This window comes from Mobula birostris, chromosome X (assembly GCF_030028105.1).
Source record: "Mobula birostris isolate sMobBir1 chromosome X, sMobBir1.hap1, whole genome shotgun sequence".
Taxonomy (NCBI): Eukaryota; Metazoa; Chordata; class Chondrichthyes; order Myliobatiformes; family Myliobatidae; genus Mobula; species Mobula birostris.
Window position 1 is genome coordinate 45,135,104 of NC_092402.1, and position 14,247 is coordinate 45,149,350.

Genomic DNA, 14,247 nt, shown 5'->3' on the forward strand with positions numbered 1-14,247 from the left:
AAACCCTATTTGTGACAGATGTCACTCTGAGGTGGCTTCTTTAACTCATATGTTTTGGTCCTGTCCTCTTTTGGAAAAATATTGGAAAGATATTTTTGAGATTATCTCAACAGTTCTGCGTTTTGATTTACAACCCCATCCTATTACGGCAATTTTTGGATTGCCAATGGTAGAACATAGATCTTTATCTTCTTCAGCCTGTTGGATGATTGCATTTGTTACTTTAATGGCCAGAAGATCTAATTTATTGAACTGGAAGGAGACCAATCCTCCTACTGCATTCCAATGGTTTTCCCAAACTATATTATGTTTAAATTTAGAAAAAATTAGAAGTGATATTTTTGATCTTTCGGTTAAATTTGAAGAGACTTGGAAACCATTTATTCAACACTTTCATATGATGTAATTTGACCATTCCAAATCCTTTGTATTAACTTAATCCTCCCGGGAGGGGAGAGAGATGGCAGCGCGGCGACAGTGCGTGCGGCCACTTAGGTGATGAATATCTGTTATCTGCCAAGTAGGGGACCGTGCACAATCCTAATTTGATGGAGACAGACGTGAGAGTGCAGCGGAACATCTGGAAAACTTCTGAAATGTCTGCTTTGCTACCGCTGCTGCATGGTAACCGGAATCTCTGGAGCTGAAGGCCTCAAAATCCTCGGCTTTGCGTGTTTCAACGACCGGGGAGAGGTCAAAGGTGCTCGGCAGAGGATGGCGCTTGGGAGACTGTATTGGAGAGGCTGCTTGGAAGCTCGGAGTTTTTGGATGGATGGACTCAAGGTCGGCTGCTTCCAACGTATCGGCAAGTTGATGGTGCCTGGAGGTATTGGAGTTTCTCCCTTTTGCTGCCTGCTGTCAGGGACTCGGGAGTCGATCGACTTGGGACTTTGAGACTTTTTTTTTGCTGTGCCTATGGTCTGTTCTTTATCAAATTATGGTATTGCTTTGCACTGTTGTAACTATATGTTATAATTATGTGGTTTTGTCAGTGTTAGTCTTTGGTCTGTACTGTTTTCTGTGATATCACTCCAGAGAAACATTGTATCATTTCTTAATGCATGTATGCGTTTCTAAATGAAAATAAAAGAGGACTGAGTGTTCTCATAATCTTAAAAATATATATATAAATAGAGGAGCGGAGTTGACGACATTATTGAACCTGTTCGATTCAAGATATTGGTCTAGCCTTGTTTTGTTCCGTTAGCTTTTTTGGGTTTAATATTTAGTTTTTTTTTGTTTTTTTTGGGGGGGGCGTTTCTTTGTATTTTTTTCTTTTTATTTCTTTTTTTCTATGATTAGTTACATCGTGAGTTTGGAAGTCTACTATACCTGTGTTATCTGAAATCTTTTTTGTATATGTTTATTAACAATAAGATTATTCCAATCTCTTTGTATCAACGTTGTTATTTTGTTTATAATCTTGGAAAAATTAATAAAAAGATTTAAAAAGAAAGTTTCATAATTTAATTTGCAGCTTTATTAACCATTGTAGATATTTGACAACATTAATAAGTATCGATTTGGGGAACTGTAATATTTTGCTATATTTAAAATATGTAGAGAAATAAAATTTGTAATGAGATTGATGTAATTGAAGATGATCATCAAATAATTTACAACTAAGATCGTTAAATGTGCTATGTCCAGCTACTGTTTCAGTAATGATAAGAAGGAATGCAGTTGAACTCCTTCTGTTCTTTGAAGGGTGCGTTAAGATCTTTTATGTTTGTTTTAAGTAGGTCCTTGGTTTAATACTGCATCCAGAAAGTTTTATAATTGCTGTGAATGTTGCACTGAACTGTTCATGGGCGTTAGAGATGGAGACAACCCCTAACCTTTTGGAGGTGAAAAGACTTGCACTGATCCAACTGTTGTAGTAGTATAAACATTCAGGCCATGCTCCCTTCTCACTGCTGCCATCAGGAAGAAGGCACAGGGGCCTCAGGACCCATACCACCAGGTTCAGGAGCAGTTATTACCCTTCAACCATCAAGCTTCTGAACCAGTATGGATAACTTCACTCAATTTTGCTCGCTCCATCGCTGAACTGATCCCACAACCTACGGGCTCACTTTCAAGGACTCTTCATCTCATGTCCTTGATATTGCTGATTTATTTATTTATTATTATTAAAAACTGGTAAAACCTGAAGTGCGGGCATAACCAAGCATGCTTATTACTCAGTTACTGAGAATGTTCGGATTATTCTGGTTGTGTTTAATATTTTGGCTTTCTGAAAATGTATTAGATATTGTTGTGTAGTCCAAATTGTTTAATGCTATCATGTAGTGACTTTGTGATGATACCAGTTGTAGGTATTACTATCGCACAATGTATACCCTGTTCATGTTCCAGAGTCTTTCAATTTCCTCTTTTAATTCAGCATATATCTGGTGTTTTTCACTTATTGATTTCTGTATGTTGTGTGTTTGGAATGGTTCTATCTATCAGGTAAGTTGTTCTTGCTTGTTTATCCTGTAATATTATATCTGGACTGTTATTATGGATTGTCCAATCTGTAATAACAGGTTGGTCGTAATATAATTTGTGATATTCTGACTCTAAAACTGGATCAGGTTTGTATTTATATTAAGTGTGGTTTCTTCTATGAATTTATTTTTTAATTTTTTTTCTCTTTTTGTATTTTCACAGTCAGTTGTGTTTTGCACTTTGGTTGGTTGTCTGTCCTGTTGGGGGCGGTCTTTTATTGATTCTTTTGTGTTTCTTGTCTTTACTGTGAATGCCTGCAAGAAAATGAATCTCAGGGTGACATATATGTACTTTGATGATAAAATTACTTCGAACTTTGAAGCAACAACTCTATTCTAAGATTCATGTATAATGTTAATATATGTTGCAAATTACAACTTGAGATGGAAAAAGCATGTAAAAAGGGCCCACTAGGGGAACAGCTATTCTGGATTGGGTGATATGTAATGGCCCAGATTTGACTAGGTGGTTAAGGTAAAAGAACCTTTAGGAGGCAGTGATCAATTCACCTTGCATTTTGAGAAGGAAAAGCTAAAATCAGATGTATCAGTATTACAGTGGAGTAAAGGGAATTACAGAGGCATGAGAGAGGAGCTGGCTGAAGTTGATTGGAAGGGGACACTGGAAGGGATGATGGCAGAACCGCAATGACTGGTGTTTCTGGGGGAAAATTTGGAAGATGCAGAAAAAATACATCCCAAAGAAGTATTCTAAAGAGAGTATAAGGCAACCATGGCTGACAAGGGAAGTCAAGTGAGTATGAAAGCAAAAGAGAGGCTATAGAATATTGCAAAAAATGAGTGGAAAGGTAGAGGTACACAAACACGAGAAAATCTGCAGATGCTGAAAATCCAAAGCAACACACACAAAATGCTGGAGGAACTCAGCAGGCCAGGCAGCATCTATGGAAAAGAGTAAATAGTTGATGTTTTGGGCTAAGACCCTTCATCAGGACTGGAAAGGAAGAGGAGAAGTCAGAGTAAGGAGATTGGGGAGGGGAGGAAGGTGGATTGGAAAGCTTTAAAAAAAACAACAGAAAGCAACTTAAAAAAAAAGCCATAAAGAGAGAAAAGTTGAAATATGAAGGTAAGCGGGCTAATAATATAAAAGAGGATACAAAAATTTTTTAAAGATGTATATAGTGTAAAAGAGATGAGAGTTGATATCGGACTATTGGAAAATGATGATGGAAAAGTAGTAATGGGGAACAAAGAAATGGCAGACAAACTTAAGTATCTTGCATCAGTCTTCACTGTGGAAGACATGAGGCGGATGGCAGAAATGCAAGAATATCAGGGGGCTGAAGTAAGTGTTGTTGCTATTGCTAAGAAGGTGCTTGGGAAGTTGAAAGGTCTGAGATAGATAAGTGGCCTGGATTAAACGGACTACACCCCAGGGTTCTGAATTGAATTGACTTTATTTCTTACATCCTTCACATACATGAGGAGTAAAAATCTTTATGTCTCCATCTAAATGAGCAGTCATAGTAATATATAATAAATAGAACAGTCAATGTAACATAGAAATACACTCAAATCAGCGTGAGTTCATCAGTCTGATGGCATAATGGAAGAAGCTGTCCGGGAGCCTGTTGGTCCTGGCTTTTATGCTGCGGTACCGTTTCCCAGATGGTAGCAGCTGGAACAGTTTGTGGTTGGGGTGACTCGGGTCCCCAATGACCCTTTGGGCCCTTTTATCACACCTGTCTTTGCAGATGTCCTGGATCATGAGAAGTTCACAGCTACAGATGTGCTGGGCTGTCTGCACCACTCTCTGCAGAGTCCTGCGATTGAGGGAAGTACAGTTCCCATACCAGGCAGTGATGCAGCCAGTCAGGATGCTCATAATTCTGCCTCTGTAGAAAGTTCTTAGGATTTGGGGACCCATACCAAACTTCCTCAACCATCTGAGGTGAAAGAGGTGCTGTTGTGCTTTATTCACCACACAGCCGGTGTGTACAGGCCACGAGGTCCTTGGTCACGTGGATGCCGAGGAACTTAACTTACCCTCTCAACCCCAGATCCATTGATGTCAATAGGGGTTAGCCCGTCTCCATTCCTCCTGTAATCCACAACCAGCTCCTTTGTTTTTGCGACATTGAGGGAGAGGTTTTCTTGACACCACTGTGTCAGAGAGATGACTTCTTCCCTGTAGGCCACCTCATTATTGTTTGAGATTAAGCCAATCATTATAGTGTCATTGGCAAATTTAATTAGCAGATTGGAGCTGTGGGTGGCGATACAGTCATGGGTATACAGGCAGTAAAGGAGGGGACTCAATATGCAGCCCTGAGGGGCTCCTGTGTTGAGAGTCAAGAGGGGTGGAGGTGAGGGAGCCCACTCTTACCACCTGCTGGCTATCTGAGAGGAAGTCCAGGATCCAGCTGCACAAAGCAGGGTCAAGGCCGATGTCTCTGGGCTTCCTGTTGAACCTGGATGGAATTATGGTGTTGAATGCTGAACTGTAGTCCAAGAACAGCATTCTCATATAAGCATCCTTCTTCTCCAGATATGTAAGGACGGTATGTAGAGCAGTAGCTATTGCGTTGTCTGTCGATCGGTTGTGTTGGTAGGCGAATTGTAGGGGGAAACGGTGGCTGAAGAGATTGCAGGGGCACCAGTAATGATCTTGCAAGAATCACTAGATTATGGAATGGTTCTGGAGGACTGGAAAATTGCAAATGTCACTCCACTCTTCAAGAAGGGAGGGAGGCAGAAGAAAAGAAATGATAGGCCAGTTAGCCTGACTTCAGTGGTTGAAAAGATGTTGGAGTCAATTGTTAAGGATGAGGTTTCGAAGTACTTGAAGGCACATGATAAAATAGGCCAAAGTCCGCATAGTTTTCTCAAGGGGAAATTTTGCCTGACAAATCTGTTGGAATTCTTTGAGGAAATAACAGATGGGGTAGACAAAGGAAAGTCTATGGATGTTGCTTACTTGGATTTTCAGAAGCCCTTTGACAAATTGTCACATAAAAGGCTGCTTAACAAGATAAGAACCCATGGTATTACAGGGAAAGTGCTAGTGTGGATAAAAGATTGGCTGACTGGCAGGAGGCAAAGAGTGGGAATAAAAGGGGCCTTTTCTGGTTGGCTGCCAGTGGCTAGTGGTGTTCTGCAGATTCTGTGTTAGGACCACTTCTTTTCATGTTATATGGCAATGATCTGGACAAGTTTGTGGATGATATGAAAATGGGCAGAGGGGCAAGTAATGTTGAGGAAGCAGGGTGTCTACAAAGGACTTAAACAGAATAGGGGAATGGACAAAGAGTGACAGATAGAATATAGTGAAGGCAGAAGAAATAAAGGTGCGGATTATTTTCTAAACAGGCAGAAAATTCAAAAATCAGAGGTGCAAAGGGACTTGAAAGTCCTCAGGTAGGATTCCCTGAAGGTTAACTTGCAGGTTGAGTCGGTGGTAAGGAAGGAAAATGCAATGTTAGCATTGATTTCAAGAGGACCAGAATACAAAAGCAAGGATGTACCGCTGAGGATTTCTAAGGCATTAGGCAGACTGCACTTGGAGAATTAGATGTGTTGGCATTGGAGAGGATCCAGAGGAGGTTCACGAGAATGATCCCAGGAATGAAAGGGTTAACATATGAGAAGCATTTGGCTCTGGGCCTATACTCACTGGAGTATAAAAGAATGGTGGGGGGGGTGCGGGATCTCATTGAAACCGATCAAATATTGAAAGGCCGAGAAAGAGTGGATATGGAGAGGATGTTTCCTATGGTGGGGGAGTCTAGGACCAGAGGACACACCCTCAGAATTGAGGAATGTCCACTTAGAATACAGATGAGGAAAAATTTCTTTAGCCAGACGGTGGTGAATCATTGCCACAGGCAGCTTTGCAGGTCAGTTCGTTGTGTATATTTAAGGTGGAGGTTGATCAGGGTGACAAATGTTACAGGGAGAAGGCAAGAAAATGGGGTTGAGATGGATAATAAATCAGCTATGATGGAATGGTGAAGTAGACAGTGGGATGAATGGGCTTATTCTCCTTCTATCTCTTATGGTCTTGTGTTAGAGATCCACACATTCAATAAGTATGACAATCATTTCCTTTGCCATTTTTCAGTATTTCTTTTACTTTTACCACATGGCCATTCTCCAGATGTGACCTCTGAGAACCCTACTAAGATTACCACAACTCGCCTCAATCTTTTTTAAAAATTTTATGTTAATGTTTGCACATTGTTGATTAGTGGTCTTTAACTGGAACCTTGTCCTTGGGTAAAGAAACTATATATAACACTGAGAACTAAAAAGAAATCAAATGCAGGGCCTTTCTGGTTTATAGCTTCTTGCTAATTAACTGGACCCATGGTGGTGTTTCTGAAGACCATCTGTATGTCAATCCCTATTAATACCTTTTAATAATTAAGTACATAGTACATAAAGAATTTTAAATATTATTCATGTTTATTTTGCCTCTATCTACTCAACTGACTTTCAATTTGATCTGCTGAGTTAAGCCATTACTCAAGACATAACTGTAAAGCACATAGAATGGTACAGCACAGCACAGGCCCTTCAGCCCACATTTTGAGCTGACCCTTTAATATACTACAAGATAACCTAATGCTTTCCTTCCCAATAGTCCTCCATTTTTCTTTCATCCATGTGCCTATCTATAAGCCTCTTAAATGTCTTTAATGTATCTGCCTCTGCCACCACCCCAGGCAGCGTGCTCCACTCACCTACCACTCTCTGAGTGCCAAAAAAAAACTACCTTTGATATCCCGTAATGCATTCTTTCAATCATCTTAAAATTATGCTAGCCTTTTCTGCCTTGGGATGGGGGGAAGTGCTGACTGTACATTCTTATCTACGTAGGCCTCTTATCATCTTGTACACCTCTATCAAGTCACCTTTCATTCTCCTTAGCTCCTTAAGAAAAAAGCCCTAACTCGCTCAACCTTTCCTCATAGAACATAATCTCCTTTGCACCCTCTCTAATTTCCTCTACACCCTCTCTAAAGCTGCCTTATCTTTCCTAAAGATATTCTGTCTGTGTGAGTTTATTCACAGTTGTAGCAATAATTGTTTGAAAAAAATGTTTAAACATCTCTGAGATAGAACAAGCAAAGGGAGATTTTTGATGTCTTACCAAATGACATTGCTTCATAACTTGTAAGGCACAAAGAATCTGTAGGTTATTCATGCACATGTACACACAAACTGGGCTGTCTGAAAAGTAATCAGGAAAGGGATTATTGGTGGATTTTTGAGAGAGTAGAGATATACAATGCATTTTCACTGTTCTATCTAAATTAAATACATTACAAACATTGTATATGATTTGAATGTGTTACAGGCCTGAAATAGTTAAAACTATCTCCAGATATTTTAACAGCAATAATGTTTTATTATTTTTGGATTCAATCATTATGTCTGTAGACTGAAAATTGCAGCCAAATAGAACCCCTCTCACATAATAATTTTAATAGGTCCAGTTCCTGAGATACTGGTTACACCCTTTGTTTTGATCCTGTCTGTTATATAATTTCCCTGCAAAGTCATGCAAAGTAGTTTTCTTCAACAGACAACGGTTACCAAGTGTTTTAGTTTTTTAGACAGGACTGTGATTCCTGAATTTGATACTGAAGGGAAATACAGAAATTAGATCTTGTATTTGTGTGACAATGCTGCTGTTTGCTATCATGTTCCATCTACCACAAGCTGAGATGCAAATAGAAATCAGCTGCCCATAGTAGAACTGTGCTATGTAAACCAGGAAGGCCCTGGCTTGTGTCAGCTGTGTGTATGGGGTTAGCTAATCTTGGCTACAGTTAGCCTCATTGTATTTCTCTGGTAAAGGGAACGGGGTAGATTCTGGGATTCTTGCAGGAGATGGGAAGATTGGAGATTGGACTTGGTTGTGAAAGCACGCAAAGCTGAATAATGAAGGAATGTTAATTATCTTAGCTATCGCCAAAAATCATAACTTGAACAAGGTTCCAGGAAGGCTGGCACGCTGGAATACTGGATCGTCAGGACACAATCTAATTTTATTGCTGTATTTTCTTCTTTTAATGTTCTTTACACACATCTACGTCCAACATTTTCTGATGCTTGCTATCCGCAGGTCTGGTGTCTGAGAGAAACCTTTTCATTAATTCTGATTAGTATTTGGTGGTCTCTGATGTGACTGAAAGGGATGAAAATGAAAAATTGATAAATTTTGAGGAAACTGATGACTATAATGAACTTCTGAGTTGCTTGTTTAAAGCTTTGATCATTAAGCCCAGTCCATCATAGGCTAGTCTGCAGTAAACTGGACCGGAAAGTTAGATCACATATGCTCGCCAGTTGTATACAAGATTGGCTTGGTGGTAGCGAAGGAGTGTTATACAGTTCTTTGACCTGTGGTGTGCCACAGGAGTTGGTGCTGTGTCTACCATTGTTTGCTATGTATATTAAAAATGTATTTAACATGGTTAGTAAATTTGCAGATACAGTGGCATGCAAAAGTTTTGGCATCCCTGGTCAAAATTTCTGTTACTGTGAATAGTTACGTGAGTAGAAGATGAACTGATCTCCAAAAGTCATAAAGTTAAAGATGAAACATTCTTTTCAACATTTTAAGCAAGATTAGTGTATTATTTTGTACAATTTTAGAGTGAAAGAAAGGAAAGGGGCACCATGCAAAAGTTTGGGCACCCCAAGAGATTTGAGCTCTCAGATAACTTTTACCAATGTCTCAGACCTTAATTAGCTTGTTAGGGCTATGGCTTGTTCACAAATCATTGTTAGGAAAGGCCAGGTGATGCAAATTTCAAAGCTTTATAAATACCCTGACTCCTCAAACTTTGTCCCAACAATCAGCAGCCATAGGCTCCTCTAAACAGCTGCCTAGCACTCTGAAAATTAAAATAAATGATGCCCACAAAGCAGGAGAAGGCTATAAGAAGATAGCAAAGTGTTTTCAGGTAGCCATTTCCTCAGTTCATAATGTAATTAAGAAATGGTAGTTAACAGAAATGGTGGAAGACCAAGAAAACTTTCTGAGAGTACTGCTCGTAGGATTGCTAGAAAGGCAAATCAAAACCCCCGTTTGACTGCAAAAGACTTGCAGGAAGATTTAGCGGACTCTGGAGTGGTAGTCCACTGTTCTACTGTGCAGCAACACCTGCACAAATATGACCTTCATGGAAGAGTCATCAGAAGAAAACCTTTCCTGAGTCCTCACCACAAAATTCAGCATCAGCAGTTTGCAAAGGAACATCTAAACAAGCCTAATGCATTTTGGAAACAGGTCCTGTGGACTGATGAAGTTAAAATAGAACTTTTTGGCCGCAATGAGCAAAGGTATGTTTGGAGAAAAAAGGGTGCATAATTTAATGAAAGGAAAACCTCTCCAACTGTTAAGCACGGGGGTGGATCGATCATGCTTTGGGCTTGTGTTGCAGCCAGTGGCACAGGAAACATTTCACTGGTAGAGGGAAGAATGAATTCAATTAAATACCAGCAAATTCTGGAAGCAAATATCACGCCGTCTGTTTAAAAAAAAGCTGAAGATGAAAAGAGGATGGCTTCTACAACAGGATAATGATTCTAAACACACCTCAAAATCCACAATGGATTGCCTCAAGAGGCACAAGCTGAAGTTTTTGCCATGGCCCTCACAGTCCCCCGACCTAAACATCATCGAAAATCTGTGGATAGACTTCAAAAGAGCAGTGCATGCAAGATGGCCCAAAAATGTCACAGAACTAGAAGCCTTTTGCAAGGAAGAATGGGTGAAAATCCCCTAAACAAGAATTGAAAGACTTTTAGCTGGCTACAGAAAGCGTTTACAAGCTGTGATACTTGCCAAAGGGTGTGTTACTAAGTACTGCCGTGCAGGGTACCCAAACTTTTGCTTCGGGCCCTTTTCCTTTTTTGTTATTTTGAAACTGTAAAAGATGAAAATAAAAAAAGAAACCTTGTTTGAAATATGAAATGTGTCATCTTTAACTTTATGCCTTTTGGAAATCAGGTCATCTTTTACTCGCTTAGCTATTCACAGTAACAGAAACTTTGACCAGGGGTGCCCAAACTCTTGCGTGCTACTGTAACACCAACATTGACGGCATGTTGGACAATGAAGAAGGTTGTCTAAAGGTTACAACAGGATTGAGATCAACTTGGAAATTGGGCTAAAGAATGGCAGGTAGAGTTTAACTTGGATTGACGGTGGGGGAGTGGGGTGGTGGTGGTGAGGAGTGTGAAGTGTTGCATTTTGTGAAGTTAAACCAGGGTAGTACTTCCACAGTAAATGAGTAAGTGGCACAGCAGAGTGATCTACAAGTATAAGAATGTGGGTGCCACGGTAGCGTCGTGGTTAGCGTGAAGCTATTATAGCTCAGGGCCTCAGAGTTCAATTCCAGCGTCATCCGTAAGGAGTATGTATGCCTTCCCTGTGGAATCTCTAGGTCCTCCAGTTTTCTCCCACAGTCCAAAGGTGTACCAGTTAGGTTAATTTTTCATTGTAAATTGTCCCATGATTAGGCTAGGATTAAATTGCGGGATTACTGGACAGCACGGCTCAAAGGGCCGGAAGAGCTTATCCCATGCTGTATTTCAATAAATAAATGTAGTACCCTGCAAGTGGCAATAGCATTAAATCAGGTGGTGAGGAAGGTGTGTAGCATGTTTGCCTTCATCAGATAGGGCACTGAGTACAAGGGTTGGGACATTGTGTTACAGCTGTATAAGGCATTGATGAGATGGCACCTGGAATATTTTGTGAAGTTCTGGTCATGATACTGCAGGAAGGATGTGATTATGCTAGAAGGGGTGCAGAAAAGATTCACAAGCAAGTTGCTGGGACTAGAAAGCTGAAAATTATTTTTTTTAAAAAAGATCTGGGTGGGCTGTGACTTCTTTCCCTGGAGTGAAGGAGGCTCTGTGGTGACATTATAGAGGTTTACAAGATCATAGGGGTGGCACGGTAACGTAGCAGTTAGCATTGCACTATTACAGCACTAGCAACCTGGGTTAATTTCTGTCACTGTCTGTAAGGAGTTTGTATGTTTTCCCCCATGACTACTTGGGTTTCCTCCGGGTGCTCTGGTTTCCTCCCACAAAGATATATGGGTTAGTAGGTTAATTGGTCACATGGATGTAATTGGTTGGCACGGGCTTGTTAGGCTCGAAGGCCTGTTACTGTTTTGTATTTCTTAAATAAAAAGTTAATTATCAGTTTCTTTTTTTCCACAATAGGTAGGGGAGACTAAAACTAGGTGTAGGTTTAATGGAGAGCAGTGACTGACAAAGAGTCTCAGCCCGAAACATCGACTGCATCTCTTCCTAGAGATGCTGCCTGGCCTGCTGCGTTCACCAGCAACTTTGATAGGTGTAGGTTTAAGTTGAGAGTGGAAGATCTAAGTGAGACCAGAAAGGCAAGTTTTTCCACAGAGTGGTGGGTATATGGAACGAGCTGCCAGAGGAATCTGTAGAGATGGGTACAATTATAGTGTTTAAAAGACATTTGGACAGATACATCAAATACGAATGACATATCCCTCCCATCCATCCAACAATCTTTTTGACTCCCTACCATCAGACAGGAAGTACTGCAGCTTTAGAGCAAGGACTGTTCGGATAGGAAACAGCTTCTTCCCCAGGCAGGAGACTACTGAACTTCTTGCCACCGCCCAGGTCTCATTGCATATGAAGAGCCAGTAGCATATACTATTCACTTTTTAAAGTTGTGCCCTAAATGCACCTTATTATTTGTTAACTTATTTGTGTTGGGTGCGTGGAATGCATGGCCAGCGAAGGTGGTGGAGGCGGATTCAATAGGGTCTTGTAACAGACTCTTAGATAGGTACATAGAAAAATGGAGGGCTATGTGGTAGGGAAATTCTAGGCAGTCTCTAGAGTAGGTTACATGGTCGGCACAGTATTTTGGGCTGAAGGGCCTGTAATGTGCTGTAGATTTTCTATATTTCTATGTTATAAGACATAGCAGAATTATGTCATGCAGCCCATCGCTTCTGCTCCACCATTCCATCATGGATGACTTAATATCCCTCTCAACTCCATTCTCCTGCTTTCTCCCTTCTCCCCATAACATTTGACACCCTGACTAATCAAGAACCTATTGACCTCCACTTTAAATCTACCCAATGACTTGGCCTCCACAGCCTTTGTGTGAGTTATATGTATTGTGTTCACCTTGTTCCATAGGAGCATTGTTTTGTTTGGCAGTATGCATGTCTCTGGTTGAATGGCAATAAACTTGAACTTGATTTGGAGGGCTGCGTCAAATGCGACAAATTAGACTAGCTTAAGAAGACACCTTTATCAACATGACAATTTTGGCTGAAAGGCCTATTTTAGTGCTGTAAAACACTTGGACTCTTTGACTTTATTTTGGGGAACATAACATTTTTGCTCATTATGTAGATTGCGGAGGTAACCAAGGAAAATCTAGCCTAATTGTCCCATTAATTGAATATTGAAGATGGAGAAAGATTTGTGAAACTAGATAATGGTAACTCAGTGGTTTCCAATTCGTATCTGATGCAACAAAACACTCTTCAGGAAGCAAATAATCTGATGTAAAATAATTTTAACTGGCAAATTTTCCTTTACCAGGAAACAGAGTATGGAGTGAAGAATATTGAGTCATAAGACTGGGTAAGTACAACCTTTCACTTGGATAAAACATATTTGAAAGTTCAATTGTGGCAGAATCCTGCAAGAACTAAAACAGTTTGGCATGACTGTAATTTCAATGTTTTTATAATATTTCTCGAATGTAACATCAATGAAACAAACATCTGGAATTAACATTTATTGAAAGGATGTAACTGTCAAAATCAGTGGAGCAGAAATCATAACCGTTTTCAAAATGCACTTAAATTAGTCATTTGTTTTGAAAATTTAGCCAAACATGGCCCATGGTTAAGAGCTTAGAGACATTACAATCTAGTAACAGTTTTGTTTATAATATTTACATTGTGGATTCCCTGAAGTTTGTGATTTAATAACAGTTAGGCTCTTGTTCTTGCCTTGTTTCTCGCTGCATTTTGTTAAATGGCATGTTTTCTGTGATGATTACAGCATGTGATACATTTGTCAAGTGATAAATAATCACATGGAAAGGCGGTGTGTGTTGTTTTTTCTTGGAATGGTTGTTTTTACATCGTTTTTCATCAAGGGGAATCCTTATCATACACAAGGACAAAGGAGGTATTAATTGGATACAAAATTGGGATATTAGTTTGATTTGTTAACCTTGTATTTTGTACACAGGGAATAGAAATTAGAAGATTAGAAATTTAGGCTGGATTATACTGCAAGCATTCCTGTTTGTGCTAATAGAACACAATGGGGAAATGCCCAGCATATCGGGCAGCATCAGTGGAGAGAGTTTTAGTAGATGGCCTTTCATTACGTTGTTCTTCGCACTGTATCTATTTCAAATGTTCATGCACTTCATGCAATTAGTGCTAGATTATTTCATTTGTTTAAGGTATGCAGCTTTTTAAATCCTAAGTATGTAAAGTACTTCCATGTAAGTAATTTTAATTGAGTATGTTTTCCTTTTTCATGAACATTTGCAAAAGTGAATGCGGTCCTAAAGCAGTAAAATTTGCTCTGTGCTCAGGTATCCTTCCTACTATCGTTTAGAAGCATGTGCCCAACATTGCTCGAAATAGGACAGCAGTGAGTTGTTAGCTCTTTTGCACTCAATTATGCCTAAAGCATGTTTTTTTGCAGCCAACCTTGAAGTGTTCAGTTTTCCCACATAGGTCGT

The 14,247-nt window shown here is 39.9% G+C and overlaps 1 protein-coding gene across 2 annotated transcripts in view; it reads left to right on the forward strand.

The window, feature by feature from the left end:
* raraa (retinoic acid receptor, alpha a) overlaps positions 1-14,247 on the forward strand; it is an 866,000-nt gene that overhangs the window by 161,254 nt on the left and 690,499 nt on the right. Inside the window, exon 3 of one of the 2 annotated variants that reach the window (XM_072249116.1) lies at positions 13,083-13,124. The gene's annotated coding sequence lies outside the window, so the exon portion shown is untranslated. Of the gene's footprint in view, positions 1-13,082; positions 13,125-14,247 lie in introns of those variants that run through there. The other variant, XM_072249115.1, reaches the window with a different exon arrangement.